The following is a 16,349-nucleotide window of genomic DNA, read 5'->3' on the forward strand; positions in this document are numbered from 1 at the left end:
AGTTCTGTATCACTCAGAGAAGACTGAATTGCTGAAACAATAGACCTAAAAGTAGTGGCTAAAAAAGAAGAGAAGTTTTTTTCCTCCTCACGTAACAGTCCAGGCTGATAGAGGAGGTGACAGTGGTGGTGGTCAGGTGGTGGTAGCGGATTCTTCTCATGCAGCCATTCAAGGACTTAGGCTGACTGTGGCTCTGCCATTCTCATGGTTGCTCTGGGCTGTGCCATTGCCACTCACAGGTATGACAGTGAGTTCAATGGGCCAGGCCTGGAAGTGGCACCATTGACTTCTACTTATTAGAGAGAACTTTGTCACCTGACTATGCCCAAAGGCCAAAGAAGCTAGGAAATGCAGTTGGACATCCCTGTGCCTTCTTCTATAACAGAAATTGCAAATGGATTTTGGTAGGCAGCCAGCAGTCTCTGCCCCTGTCCTTTGATCCAGATGAGGCTAAATCATCCCTTTATAAGATCTCATAGCACCATAAGCCTCACATTTTTTGCACTTGGAAAAATACAACTTTACATTTTATGATTATTTTATTAATTCTGCCCCACTAGACAAGGGTAAGAGTCATGTCTCCTGTGCATCATGGATCTCTAACACTTGACAGAGTAACAGATTCATAATAGACTTTTAATAAGTATTGTTCCATGAGTAAGAATACACATAATATATCAAAGACATTTTTTTGAGACTGAAGAACCTCAGTGAAACTATCTGGATGAGTCTGGTGAGGTGTTGGGGCCTTGCCATCATCAGACATCTTTTTTCAACTTTTGGGGAAAGTAGGTGGGGTAATGAGGAGTCTAAGCTGACCCCCCAGTGACTCGCCCTTGTATAATCTCTTCTTGGGAGTGGTTAAAAAATCTTTAACTATGGTAAAATATTATTTCACAATTAAGTTATGTTATATGGCACAGTTGACTTTAAGAAAGGGAAATTATCCTGGGAAAATCCAACCTACTCGGTAAGCCCTTGAAGGGACTGGGCTCTCCCTGAAGAGACTGGATGTGTGGGAGGGGTTCAATACAAGGGAGATTCCTTATTGGTGGCTTTGAGGATGTAGAGGGCCACATAGTTAGGAATATGGGTGGTTTCTAGGAGCTGAGAGTGGCCCCTGTCTAACAACTAGCAAGGAAACAGAGACCTCAGTCCTACAACCACAGAGAACTGTATTTGGCCAACAACCTTAATGAGTTTGTAAGTGGATCCTGTCCCAGAACCACCACATGAGAACTCCGGTTGGCTGATATTCACTCCAGAAGACCCAGGGCAGAGAGCCTAATCGAGACACACTTGGACTTCTGACCTACAGAATTTATGACTTGATTAATGAATGGATGTTATTTTAAACCACTAAGCTCTTGGTAACTTGTTAGGCAATATATAGGAAACTAATGCAGTTTATGTATATTTTCTGGGTACAAAACAGATGGGATGAGTACAGGGGCATGAAGAGGTTGGAGAAGAGAGAAGGATGTTTGTTTTGCTGAGAGCTTTATAGTATTTCTGGTGTCTGAAATTTAGAATGAGTAATTTGTGGTTTGCCTGGGCTTCAGGATTTCCAGAAATGTGAAATTTTCAAAGCAAACACCAGGATGGTCCTGAGAAAACAAGGGCATTGGTCCCCCTACAAACTGGAGGAGTTGCTTTGTGAAGAGCAGGTGCAATGAGACTTGTTGACATAGCCTACTTCTGCTCAGAAGGTAGCAGAAATGCAGTGCTCCTTGGTCCACAATGGCTTGTTGTTTTAGGAGCTCTGACACCAATATGATGGTGGTGGAATCTGCCATGGAGGCTGTGGTGAGGTCCAGCTCTCCAGTGACTCTGCACATGGCAGGCTTAAGTGAGGAATCCCTGAGGGGAGTATATGAACATCAGATGTAATCACAAAGACACCCCCAGGACTTCTCAGAATTGACCACACACATGTCTTCAATGGACCTGCAGCTCCTGCATGGTACACATGTGGCAAGTGTCAGGGAAATTTGCATTCTTTTTGACAATGTGGTTTCATTGTCACCACACTCGTGAAAGTAAAGTGCACACATTCACAGGGCAGGTGTTGTGCTGTATTCTTACACAGGCGACATCCCAAAATCTCACAAAATCTTACCTGGTAGGTATTTTAAGCTCCATTTTTATTATGAGCAATCTGAAGCTTAGCAAATTTACATAATTTGCCTAGGGATGGCCACCTGCATGCATGTGAAATCTCCCGGAAACACTAAACACAGCCTTAAGAATTAGCGCATCAAGCATCTGCAAAACTCAAGGGACTGCTGAGGAGAGCACAGTGGTGCTTCTTTCCCTGTTTGCCTCTGCTGACTTGGCTGGGGAGCTAGAAGCTTTGTGGACTGAGATAAAGAACACAAGTATGAGAGTCATGCTCATAGGATTTCTGTGGCCCAAACATCTGCATTTATCAGGGATAACTTAATTCTTCTATCTGGCCAGGAACTGACATTATTTAAAAGGTATTTGCAGAGAGATTAATTGGAGTAATTGAATTAAATTAAAACACACACACAAGCATTAGCACATGTCCTCCTACCAGGTTTCTTCATAAAATAAAGAGTGTCTGACAAAAAGTCAGGACAAATATTGTGTTCTTCCACATTTGCTTCTTATTTGTTAGTGCCAGGGCTAATGCTAACCAGAAAGTGAGCATCCCTTCCTTTAGCTCTTGTTTGTGAAGGAAGTAGATTCAGTTTCTCATTTCTTGACCAAGAGCAACTATGTTCAGTTGGGTAGGTTGTTTACTGTACAAGAGTGTCAGACATAAAAGGCAATCCCCCCCCCCTAATTTACAAAGAAAAAGTGCTCAGCTGTATAGAAGCAGCCCTCCTAACCTCCTAACATAGTGCCCTGCCCCTCTCTCATTCAGGTAGAGCCTCAATTCCAAAGAGATATAATGTATGTTGGGAGGCATAGGCCATTTCAAATGTTCACTCTGGTGGGATGGGTGAGGGAGAGATGGACTGAATCTTGCTAGGCCTATTTATTGAGAGTTATAGTTTTCAGGTCCTGCTTAGTATATCAGAGAACAAACTATGGGGATATCAGGAAGATATTCCTGGGTCACAGATAGCTGTACCTGCCCCAAAACGTATGAGGTGTCTGCATCTCTAACCAGGTGAGCAAATAGTAAGTAGCTTTCTTCATTTTTTTTTCTCTCGACTACAACTTGTCTTTATTATCAGTGCCTGAAGACAGAACACAGTTCAGTTCTTTGTTTTGTTTTTCCCATTTCAATTATTTTAGGTTTTAATTCAGACAATTTCGATCTTCATCACGACCTCCCAACCTCATCAAGCGAGAGTTGGTTTCTTCTCCTCTTTTCTCAAGTTCAGGGCTTAAATAGCATGATGGTATCACAAGTAGGGGTCTATCCCCTGTCATTGGCAGCTGTCCCCTTGATAGGTAGGAGAGTTAACTAATCCCATTTGGACTTTGGTTTTTCTGAAACAGCTGAAAACTGTGGAAGCCTATTATATGATATAAACCAAACAGTGAAGCAAGATGTAACCAAATACTAACAAACAGGCACCTAAAAGTCTAGAATGGTAAAAGTACATGCCATTCAGGTGCCCTTGAGTCATTAGTTTTACAGCCTGACAGTGAGCAGTCATTCATTATAAATCATTAGAATTTTAATTTAAAAAATTAGTGTAGGGGGCTGAGTTGGGAAGGGCCATGCATACGAGTATTTGGTATTAAGATGAGAGCAGCTCGGTAGGAAACTTCCTAATGGAAATGTCACTGGTCGTAATTACCCCTTTCCAGTCAAGCAGCTCTTTGATTTTCTTCCAGCATTCAGGGGCCAGGCAGCCTGACAGACCGAGCGAAATAAGAAGGGTGATTCAGAAAGCTAGAGGATCTGGAAAGCTGGCTGGGGAATTGGGAGACAGCAGTGCAACTTGATATTTGCATTATCTGAGCAGTTATGCTTTTTAGTCACTAAGCAGAAATTCTATGGGGGCAAACTGGTGTGGGATATTGCGAGGTGGAGATGAGGAGAAAGAATGCCCAGCCTCACCCAGCTAATGTGGCTCAGCGGTTGAGCATCGGCCCAGGAACCAAAAGGTCACTGATTTGATTCCTGATCAGGGCATATGCCCAGGTTGTGGGATCAATTCCCAGTGGGGGCCCACACAGAGGGCAGCCAATCGATGACTTCCTTTATTTCTCCATCTCTCTCCCATCCTCTCACTCTAAAAATCAATAAAATAATATATATAATATTATATATATTTGTATATATCCCAGAATGGCAGATTTATCCTGATGAACAGAGGGTGGGAGTGGGTAGGAGAATCAGCCAAGGTCAGGGGAAAGCTAATGGGAAGCCTCTGTTGCACTTCTCCCATGAGATCTTTCTAGCTCTTTGAGGGCCCCATGGTGGTATATCAATGCCCCTCAGAGAAGTTTTAGGAAGATGTATATAGTATTATCTTTCTTGTAAGCAGCATATGAGATATTTGAGGCTTCTGAAATCTTATGTTAATTAAACTGAATATACAAAAGCTCTAAATATAACTCTGTAACCATGTTAGAAGTGTTTTGTTTTTTAAGTTAATGCTTAGAATCTTTAAACCTAGTACCAGCAATGTCCTACTTCCAAAGGAAATGCTTACAAGTCAAAGGATGAATTTTCTGATGATTATACAGCCTCTTGCCAATGGATAAATGCTTGCCCTTTATTCTTTAGTTTTCCAGTGTTATTATTCCCTGTGTTTCTATCATTTTCTCCTTCATAGAAACAGAGTTGTAATTTACTCAAAATAAAGAGTTTGAGAATACTGGTAATTGATTTTTTTCTTCTTCTTAAATGATTTTCTTCTTCTTAAATGGTCTTTATAAAGACCATTAAGGAAATATGTCAAGGGGCTTAAATTATCTATTTTTGTGTGTGACAAGTTAATAATAAGATTTAGTTCTTTTGTGTGCCTCTGAAATAAGTCTCATTTCTCTGAAGGTACATGAGACATACAGAGAAATACACACATATGATAGTGTATAAACACAGAAAATGTACTTAAGAATTTCTAAGGGTGAAATTAGACTAATGCTTTCAATATACGAATTATTGTGTCTCAAGAAAGAAAATAATATAGCTACTGCTCTATAAAGCTAACCCACTTCTCTGGGTTAACTGGCTGATCCAATGTTAAAGGTATTTTTGGGTTTATATTTCCTAGCAATCTGAGTTAATAGGGAGATTCATTGTATTTGGTTTCTGTGGGCTGGTAATGGTTCAAACACATGGGAATAATTCAAAGCTTTGCTTCTTTGGGTTCAATAATTCCATCTCCACTTAGAAATAAAATGATAGTTTAAAACACACACACACACACACACACACACACACACAACTAAATAATGCATGATTTGATGGGATGAGGAGAGTATTGCTAAAATTCACATAAAAACAATATCCTCTATCATAGCATTTGGTTCTCAGAGTTGTTCCATTAGTGTCCCTTTAACATGTAATATTTCCCAATTAAGTGTGTTGGTAAGAATTATTCATTTTAATAATTAAAGAGCTTCCCCAGCTCCCTGAAGAGCGTTACCATGGAGGCCCAGCTCCACTGCTGGGAATAATCACAGCTTGCTGGTGTGAGGAGAGGGTGACAGTTGAATGCTAGTATTGCTATTGGGGGAAACTAACTCGGGCTCATTTCAATGCTTAGGCCCTGGAACACCCGTGAAGTGACCTTTCACTGCAGCAGGCTGTGTTATGAATTGGTTTTGTATCTAAAATGGAGTGTACAGTTTGATAGAGCATGTACTTGAGACATATTAAGATGACATGAGAAAGGCTTTTTGACTGTCTTCAATCTACTTAACTATTTGGCAGTGATTCCCCCAAGTGGTTCTTGGGATGCCGTAGGGTTGCCATGAAATTCTACAAACAAATTTTAATTTTATTTTAATTAAAAAGAAACAGATGACTTTTCCTTTTATTTTAATTAAAAAGAAATAATGGGGATTTTAGGAGGGGCTGATGGAAATGAAACTTCGAGAAGAGTATTACCAAATGCAATAGTAATCATCAATCTGTTGGCAATGTTGAATCAGCATCTCTCGGTGGTAGTGAGACACCACCACCTCCTTGGGTATCAATTGCTGGGAAATGTAATCACAGCTGACAGCATTAGGGGACTGATGATTCCCCAGCACTTGGGTTTCTATTATAAGAAAGTTATATAGAACAGTAGAGTCAAAGACCCCATCCCATTTCTAAAAACAGTAAGAATCAAGGCACTACTACTTCTGGTGATCACACTAATAAAGTAGCTCAGACTTAGAGGGTACTTACCAAGAAGCATTGTTGCAAGTGCATTACATAAATGAACTCATTGGACTATATAAGATACAAATACCAGGTTCCAGATTTGGATAATTTGCTAAAGATATCAATAGTTATAGCTATGAGTATAAATATTAGCACTACCTCTGTGACGATAGTGCTTTGTGACTACTTAGTACTACACACCTTTCAAACCACTCTCATATTTATTCATTTGATTCCTTTAATAAGCCATCGAGGTAAATAGAGCTATTTTTATGTTAATTGTACAGAGACATGGGATTTTCTAACGTTTCAACAGCTAATCATGGATTCCAAAAATTTTCAAACTGAAAATAGGTTACAGATTTTGTCTGTGAGACCAACTTACAGAGCTTTATGGTTAGCTCAGGTTTTAGGTCTTGTCACTGCCATTCTTATGAATTTCCCATGTCATCAGAATTTTTGTTTTGATTTTCAAAACTGAACCATCATTCCTTAGCTCTTCTTGATGAGAGGCAGGCTTGCTTTAAGTCATCCAAAAGTGAGAGCAGAGACAGTGGTTTCTCTAAAGAATTTTCATTGTTTCCCAACCTGGTTAATTGGGAGGAAGAGTGGGAAATAAAAGGTGAAGGAAAAGGGTCAGGAGGCTAAGGGGAAGAGCAAATGACCTGTCTGCTTTCTGACACCCTCCCTGGGAGAGGACAGAACCGAACATTTGCTGTGTTTCTGGGCAATGAGGGGACTGTGGTGCTCCCCCTCACGGGATTCCAAACTGCAGTCCGCCCATCTGGGGGTGGCTTGCTCGGAGTTTCTCATCCACATTTGGGAGTGGTCATGATGTAGTTGTGAGGTGTGAAGGGATGGCCAGAAGCCTGGGCTCTTTGAGCCAGCTGTCCACCGCTTCTCCCAGGGTGGATCTAATTTCCCATCTGTTATCAGACCTTACCACCATCTTCTCTGCAATCGGTGTCTGTCTTGACAGATGGTTCTTATGTAATATTATAATTGTTTTTGTTTTGGAGGGGAGCTTTCTCCAAAGCTCTCAACCTATATTTAACATTTTAGATAAATCTCTGTTACCTTGGCCAATTATAGATATGACCTAGTGATTTTCATATGCACTGAGGTGTATTAGTAACTTGCTAATTAATAAGTTTCCACACAGCAGTACATATATTGGATGTTTGTACCACTCAGGGACTGAAAGTAGGATCATCACTAACTGTTATGAGTAGATAGGGAGAGAGGGTCCTTCCATGGCTTGTCCCAGGAATGCTGTTTTGCATATTTCTAGATAATTATGGTTTGCTGCTTATCTGGCTGACTTAATAAGAACACATTTGGTGCATCAAAAAAAATGAATTTTTTGTAAAATGAATTAAGTTTAAACAATGAAGGATTCATAGGATACAACAATGAATTTCAGGGCAATCCCACAGGTAGGAAATGAAGTAGAGACTCTTTTTATGAAACTTGGACTCAGAAGTATTAGATCAAGATGCAAACTCTTTTTCTCCCCAAAGCCTCATTGTATTTGGTGTCTGCTTTTCTTGAGACTATTTTCTGCTACAGGAATGGCCTATCATGGCCATCTCCAAATGGTAGCTTCAACTCCCATATTTCCCCTATCTTATGGTCTCATGCTAGCAGCCAACTGACATGGACTTTGTATGTCAGCCATTCTTCTTGGTTTGTGAGCAACAGAAGCCACCATGGGTAACTTTAGCAGTAAAGAAACTTAATGGAGGGTATCGGAGAGCTCACCAGAATCATTGGGATGGACAGAAAAAGAAAGGAGACTTCACAGCCAGAAACATAGACAATGAACATACCACAGACCTGGTCCTGTGAGGATACCACTGCTGCTGAGTACTAGATTTGACTAGTACTTAACCTGCTGAGTACTTGACTTAGGCCACTGATGCTGTGTCACTGGATTCAGATGCTTCCACTGTACCCATCCTGGTCTCCTTGAAGCAACATTCTTTAGTGTCTTTACAACTGTGTATCTGTAGTTTCCAATTCATAGTCCAGAGCAGGTATTTCTTATTGGTTAAGCCTAAGCAATATGTTAGTTTCTTGGCTGCAAAGGAGGCTGGGAGAACAAGTATGAGACAGGCTCTGTAAGGGAAGGGGGCTATGCCTCCTGACACATTTAATAAGGTGGGAGATTTCTCAAGTCTAAGAAGGGTATTTATATTCTGGGCAGCCTAATAAACAAAAACAAAAACAAAAACAAAAACAAAAAAACAATCAAATAGTCACTACACTCAGTGTCCCAGTTCCTTACATCTATTATAAACAGATATGAACCATCTATTTGAGTCAGATATCCATCCCCAGACCAATCAACTGTGGCCAATGAGGCAAAATGCCTTTAAAATATGCTGTATTTTCCAGAGTAGATTTTCTCTAAGTGGTGTGTGAAATCATGGAAAGTTAATCATGGCTGCTTTGTTTTCTGCTGCTGGCTCAGGATTAATATCCTGTGGTCCTTGTATCCTGCATTACCTATTTCAAGTTACTTGCTAACTAGCCACTGGTTACATTAATACCCTATATAATGAAGAGGTAATATGCAAATTAACCATCACTCCAACACACAAGATGGCCACCCCCATGTGAACACAAGATGGCAGTCACAAGATGGCCAGCAGGGGAGGGCAGTTGGGAGGGACCAGGCCTGCAAGAGAGGGCAGTTGGGGGTGATCAGGTCTGCAGGGGAGGACAATTTGGGGGGACCCAGGCCTGCAGGGGATGGTAGTTGGGAGGGACCAGGACTGCAAGGGAGGGAAGTTGGGGGCTATCAGGCCTTCAGGGGAGGGCAGTTAGGAACCTCCAAGCTGGCAAGGGAGGGAAATTAGGGGTTACCGGGCCAGAGGGAGGGCAGTTGGGGGCAACCATGCCTGCAGGGGAGAGCAGTTAGAGGCAATTGGGCCAGCATGGGGTTAGGCATCGATCAGGCTGGCAGGGGAGTGGTTAGGGGGTGATCAGGCTGGCAGGCAGAAGCTGTTAGGGGCAATCAGGCAGGCAAGCAGGCAGGTGAGCAGTTGGGAGCCAGCAGTCCTGGATTGTGAGAGGGATCTCAGATTGGAGAGGGTACAAGCTGGGCTGAGACACACACACACACACACACACACACACACACACACACACACACACACTGTGTATGAATTTCATGCACCAGGCCTCTAGTGGTTATATATAACTTAACTTTTCTAGAACAAAAGGTCCAATTTCTTTTCCTGCTTAGGCAATGGATAAATTTGAGCCTATTATTTGGCCAGACATTTGAAATTGTAGCTTCCAATACTCCCGGTCTAATGTGTCTACTGAAACAACACTTTGGGGCTTTGAGGAAGATTTGGCAGGTGTAATCTTTGAGAACACCTGGCGAGGTATCTTTTAGAAAATGGAAACAGGCTTTGGAAAGCCATTGTATCAGTGAATAATGATTCATTTTAAGTACTAGTGCTCATTCAAAAAATATATCTTGGGTGCCTATTATATGATGGACACTGAGCCAAATTTCATTAAAGTTAGTTTTTTTCTTTTCTTATTTTAAGACACAATGTTCACAGTAAATGGAAATACTTTTTTTTTTTAGCTCTAGCTAAATGAATAATTTGTAAAAGCCATATCTAGCTTTTTCATTTCCATAATTTAATAATTTGGATATCTGGGACTTAAGTATGGGAAGACTGGATATCTAGTCTAATATTGCAGTTCCCCCTTAAGAGTGTTTAAGTTTTTTTTTATTTAATAAAAAATTCTGAAATACTTTTTAGAATTTATGTTTGGAGGCCTGAATTTTAACAAATACAACTGGGTATTTTCTTTGAATTAGGTAAATGGTGCCAAGAGCAATGATTAGCGTTAATGTTTACTGTTATTTCAGTTTTGCAAGTGGAAAAAGAAAGCTCCGGGGAAATACCTAAGTAAACAGGTAATAAAAGGAATCTATGAGAAGCAAAACACAAATAAGAATATTATATGAAAACCCCCTCATATTGAAAGGCAAGAGTAGCAGAAAGATCTTAGTGATATACAGTCACTACTTTAAAAATATAAAGCTAGTATATTTAATGTGATGAAAATATGTGGACTTTGGAAGGAAAATGCAGAAATTTAAACATCATTTAAAGGATATCAATCATCTACTCCATTGTCACTGATTTTACTAATTCATCTTATGAGTTATGTCCATGCTTTATTTCTTGTTCCAAAGGTCTGTTGCATCCTGGGAAGATGTTATAGTTGTTTTTCAAAAGTAATGACATGATTATTCCATCAAACAGATTGGTGGGACAGTTTTGTTTGACAACATGGTTATATAAGACATGTATCAAAATAAGCCATGGTCTTTTGTATCATTTAAAAAATGCATGATGAGCCGAAACCAGTTTGGCTCAGTGTATAGAGCGTTGGCATGTGGACTGAAAGGTCCCAGGTTCGATTCCAGTCAAGGGCATGTACCTTGGTTGCAGGCACATCCCCAGTAGGGGGTGTGCAAGAGGCAGCTGATCAATTATTCTCTCTCATTGATGTTTCTAACTCTCTATCCCTCTCTCTTCCTCTCTGTAAAAAAAAAAATCAATAAAATATATTTAACAACAATGCAGTACCATCTCACACCTGTCAGAATGCCCAACATCAACAAGTCAACAAACGACAAGTGTTGGCGAGGTTGCGGAGAAAAAGGAACCCTCGTGCACTCCTGGTGGGAATGCAGACTGGTGCAACCACTGTGGAGAACAGTGTGGAGCTTCCTCAAAAAACTGAAAATGGAACTCCCATTTGACCCACTAATCCCACTTCTAGGAATATATCCCAAGAAACTAGAAACACCAATCAGAAAGGATATATGCACCCCTATGTTCATAGCAGCACAATCTACAATAGCCAGAATTTGGAAACAGCCTAGGTGCCCATCAGCAGATAATTGGATCCAAAAACTATGGTACATCTACACAATGGAATACTATGCTGCCATAAAAAAGAAGGAATTCTCATCACTTGCAGCAACCTGGATGGAATTGGAGAACATCATGCTGAGTGAAATAAGCCAATAAATGAAAGAGAAACACCACATGACCTCACTCATTTGTGGATGATAAAGAACATTATAAACTGATGAACCAAAAGATAGATATAGAGACAGTATATCAACAAGTAGACTGTCAAATTACAGCGGGGAGGGGAGGAAGATCTGGGAGAGCTAATAGATCAACCGAAGGACTTTTATACATGCATATAAGTACAACCAATGGACACAAAACTCTGGGGAGGGAGGGGATGTGTGGAAGGGAAGGAGGGGGGCAAAAAAAAATCAATAAAATATATTAAAAAAAAGAAAGAAAAAAAATCAATAAAATATATTTTAAAAAAATAAAAAATGCATCATGACATGACAAATGGTAATTTGTATATTCAGTGAATTAAGACAAATCACTATAAAATGATCTCCTTAGCCTTGGGATGGGGGGTCTGAGTTTTCTTTGAAGGGGCAAATACACATATAGCAGCAGGCATGACTATAACTTGGAACCACCTGTTATATAGTCTACTGGAACTCACCTGTATTCAACAAAGTATGGGTGAGTGAAACCCACACTAGGTTAAAGATGAAAAGTAAGCATATAAAACCAAGCAAACTTACCATCTAACTGAATGATCTAAAGCAGTGGTCTGCAACCTGCGGCTCGCGAGCCACATGAGGCTCTTTGGCCCCTTGAGTGTGGCTCTTCCACAAAATACCACGGCCTGGGCAAGTCTATTTTGAAGAAGTGGTGTTAGAAGAAGTTTAAGTTTGAAAAATTTGGCTCTCAAAAGAAATTTTAATCGTTGTACTGTTGATATTTGGCTCTGTTGACTAATGAATTTGCCAACCACTGATCTAAAGTAAGAGTTAGCCACCTTCCTAAAGAACCAGATAGTAAATATTTATTGCTTTGTGTGTTCTATAGTTTCTATCACAATTACTCAATTCTGTTGTAAAGCTCAAAAGCATCCATAGGTAATATGTAAATAAACAAGTATTTCTGTTGTTCTTACAAATTTTTATTTATGGTATTGAAATTTGAACTTCATTGTCTGGTCAGTGTGGCTCAGTGGTTGAGTGTTGACCTATGAACCAGGAGGTCATGGGTAGATTCCCAGTCAGTGCACATGCCCAGGTTGCAGGCTCATCCCCAGTGTGGGGTGTACAGCCTATCAATGATTCTCTCTCATCATTGATGTTTCTATCTCTCCGTCGCCCTTCCTCTCTAAAAATCAAGAGAAGTACATCTAATAAAAAAAAAAAAAATTTGAAGTTCATATAATTTCATCTATCACAAAACATTTTTTCCCAAGTATCTAAAAATGTAAAATTCAACCCTAGGTTTATGGACCTATAAAAACAGGTGGTGTGCCTACTTTGATGAACTATAATTACCAGCCCTGCTTTATTTATTATTAGAGGCCTGGTGCATGACATCCGTGCACTGGGGGAAGAGGAGGGTGCCTCAGCCTTGCCTGCACCCTCTCGCAGTCCAAGACCCCTTGGGGGATGTCCACCTGCTGGCTTGGGCCTAAGCTAGCAAACAGACATCTCTCTTGTAGTCTGGGGCTTTCACAGTCTGGGACCCCTCACTCCTTACTGCCCTTCTACAGTGGAGGCAGGAGAGGCTCCTGTCAAGGTTGCTGCACTTGCCAGATGTGAGCCTGGCTTCTGGCTCAGTGGTCTCCCCCTGTGGAAGTGCACTGACCACCAGTGGGCAGCTCCTGTGTTGAGCATCTGCCCCCTGATGGTCAGTGCGCGTCATAGCGAATGGTCATTCTGCAGTTTGGTCAATTTGCATATTAGGGTTTTATTATATAGGATTATTATTATTTTTTAAATCCTCACCAAAGGATATTTTTTCATTGATTTTTAAAAATTAAATAACTTTTTTTTTTTTTTTTTTTTTTTTTTTTTTTTTTAAGAAACACATTAATTGGTTGCCTTCTGCACACACCCTGTCCAGGGCCTGGGCTAGGACAGAATCAAACTTTTGGTTCACAGGCCAACACTCTGTCCACTGAGCTAAACCAAATAGGGGTACCAGCTCTCCTTTTAAATATACTAACCTTTCCTTCTCTCAGTTGCCAAACCAGTTAGGATTAAGCACATTTTCAAGAAGCACATTACATTCTCTGTTGCATCACAACTTTGTTCTAAAATATTGTGATCTAACTTTTCACACACCTTTCACCACCCAGATCTTGATTTCTTTCATTTATAACGTCAGGGATGTGAAATGAAAGGAAGCCTGGTCAGAGTTTATAGATTCAATATTTAGTTACTCTCTTCCTCATTATTTAATTTATCTTTTCTTTCCCCAATTTCAGAACATAATTCCTAATTCCTTTCCCTTCACTTTTCTCTTCAAATCTAATTTTATGTGACATCTATAATCTTCTTTGGAAAAGATATTTGTCATGGCTCAAACAATCCCTCTGTTCACTCTTGGTTTCCTATTCCTAAAATGAGAAAACACACATTTTAGTCCCAGATGAATAAGAGCAAAAAATAGTAAATGGAGTTGAACAACAGCCAAAAAACAGGCTTTGCATAAGATGTCCAACTAATTTCCCTTAGCTTTGTCCGCTCTATTAATTTTCTGCCAGTTGCTTATTTTCTCACACATCTTACACATCCTCTAGATGCAAAAGCAATACCAGTGAAAGCCAATATTTGAGCCAGATAAGCAGAAAGAACTCAGCTGTTCTCACTGTTGTAATAAAAAAATTCTTAATTCAATTTCATCAATAATGAGAGTGGGAGCATCTGTTTTTCCATATACACTACTGTATAGAGTGATGGATACTAAAAGTCTATGTTGTATAATATATACCCTCAGAGAGCTTGCAATTAAAAATGCTTCTGAATTCCTATATATAAAAGGCTAAACGACTGTCCAACCCTCTGACTGGCTGGTACCTATGATGCTCGCTGACCATCAGGGGGCAGATGCTCAAAGCAGGAGCTGCCAAGCTGCAGTGACTTGTCAGGGCAGACAGAACTTTGCAGAGTGCCCTCTCGCACTCCAGGACCCCCTGGGGGTTGTCAAAGATCTGGTTTTGGCTGGATCTCCACAGGCCAGGCTGACAGACCCCACCTATCAGAGGGACCCCACTCACTCCACAGACACCCTTTGAGCTGTGGTGCCGCCTCAGGTGTAGATTGCGGGGGGAGGGACCATAGGAGGTTGGCTCCACGGTGTATCCAGCCTGTCTTGCCCAGTCCTGCCCTGTTGGCCACCTTCTAATTCATTTCCTTTCAATGTGCATGAATCCATGCACTGGGCCACTAGTACTTAAATAAAAATAAAGTATAATACATATGTCACCAACCTGGCAGAGAGGGTAACAGCTTTGGAAAACAAAACTCTTCTGTATGGCTCCTTTACCTTCCTCCTCCTCACACTGCCCCACTGGAAAGTTTTACCCCTGAGAAGTCATTCCTAACCTACCAGGTTACCGAAGGGTTTCTCACAATGCTCCCTTCTGTGGTTCCATCTTAACATGATGAAACTTGTGCTAGAACTTGTTGAGCACATCTGAAGTAACAACACTGAAGATTGCTGCTAGCCTGAGCTCCTCACCTGTTCAGTGCCCCATATCTGGGAATAGCTGGTTGTTAATCCTCTGTTGTTTCTAGCTAACTACCATGAAAGTCATGTTACAGGTGTGGGGAAATGGCTTTTGCCTATTTTTGTTACCCTCTGCTGCAAAGCACTGCCATCTGCACTTTAATCAAATAGAGAACACAGCTCTAAAATTTTTATGTCATGTTATTATTTACCCATTACCCATCTTAGGACCCAGGAACAGATCCTTGAAGACTGTGCTGTGAATAAATTGAGGGTCATACATCAAGATATAATCATCTCTTCTTTTAGTAAGAACCCAGTAACATTACACCAAATGTATATACTTCAATTCTCTCTTTTCTTAGCATGAATTCCCCCCACCCCCTCAGCTTTCTCAAACATTCACTCATCTAGATCCTGGGCCAGGTAAATCTTGAAGCCTCACTATAATATTCAGTGGTCGCACAGCCTGGATTTCCATTCTGGAGTCTTCACAAACATAATTAATAGCCAGAGGGACTCACACAAATGGCAGAAGTTGTAGGAACTGTTCATAGAGAATAGACATTATACTTGAGCTAGAGCTGTCAGAAGAACCTATTCCAATCTAGGATTTGAACTAAACTTTGAAAAAATGTGTCTGGATAGAATACAGAGTCAATAGATTGGATAGTCAGTGTCTTTCTCCTTGGGGTATGGATTTACATTTTTGGAGTTGAGAGTCACTTATGTGGACAGATGATCAGGAGACAGACAATAGAATAGGTGGCTATAAAACAGGAGGCAAACACAGAACTCTGGGAAGGGAGGGTATATATGGGGGAGGGAGGCAATGGTAAGATATGTACACAGATAATAATTAATAATAATAATAATAAAAAGATTAAAAAAAACACGAGGCAAATAAACAAAGATTGAGAAAAAGAAATCTGGAAACAGGGCATTGCTTATCTTTGTCAGTGCATTTTTGGGAGTGCATGCTCTACCTGCAGCACGTTTCCATTACATCTGCATAAGATGCGAATACATTTGTGTGCAGGAAGGCTCTATAGAAAAGATGGGATTTCAGAAGTTAACATTTGCTAAAACATGAATTCGTAAATGTTAAAGTGAAAGTGACTTGTACATAAAAGGTACCTGTATTAGTAAAGGTTCTTCAGGGAGGGACAGAGGGAAGGAGGAGAGAGAGAGAAAGAGAGAGACAAACTGAGATGGACTTTAAGGAACTTGTTCACATGATTATGAAGGCCAGCAAGTCTAAAATTTGTAGTTTGCCAGCAGGCTGAAGACCCAGAAACTAGCCAATAGCCAACATTGCAATTTAAATCAGAAGGCTATCAGCTGGCAGAATTCCCTTTTGCTCAGAGGAGGTCAGTCTTGGATTCTAGCCAGCCCTGCAACTGAGTGGAAGAGGTGCACCCACTGTATGGAGA

Source organism: Pipistrellus kuhlii, unplaced genomic scaffold, assembly GCF_014108245.1.
Source record: "Pipistrellus kuhlii isolate mPipKuh1 unplaced genomic scaffold, mPipKuh1.p scaffold_m20_p_12, whole genome shotgun sequence".
Lineage (NCBI taxonomy): Eukaryota > Metazoa > Chordata > Mammalia > Chiroptera > Vespertilionidae > Pipistrellus > Pipistrellus kuhlii.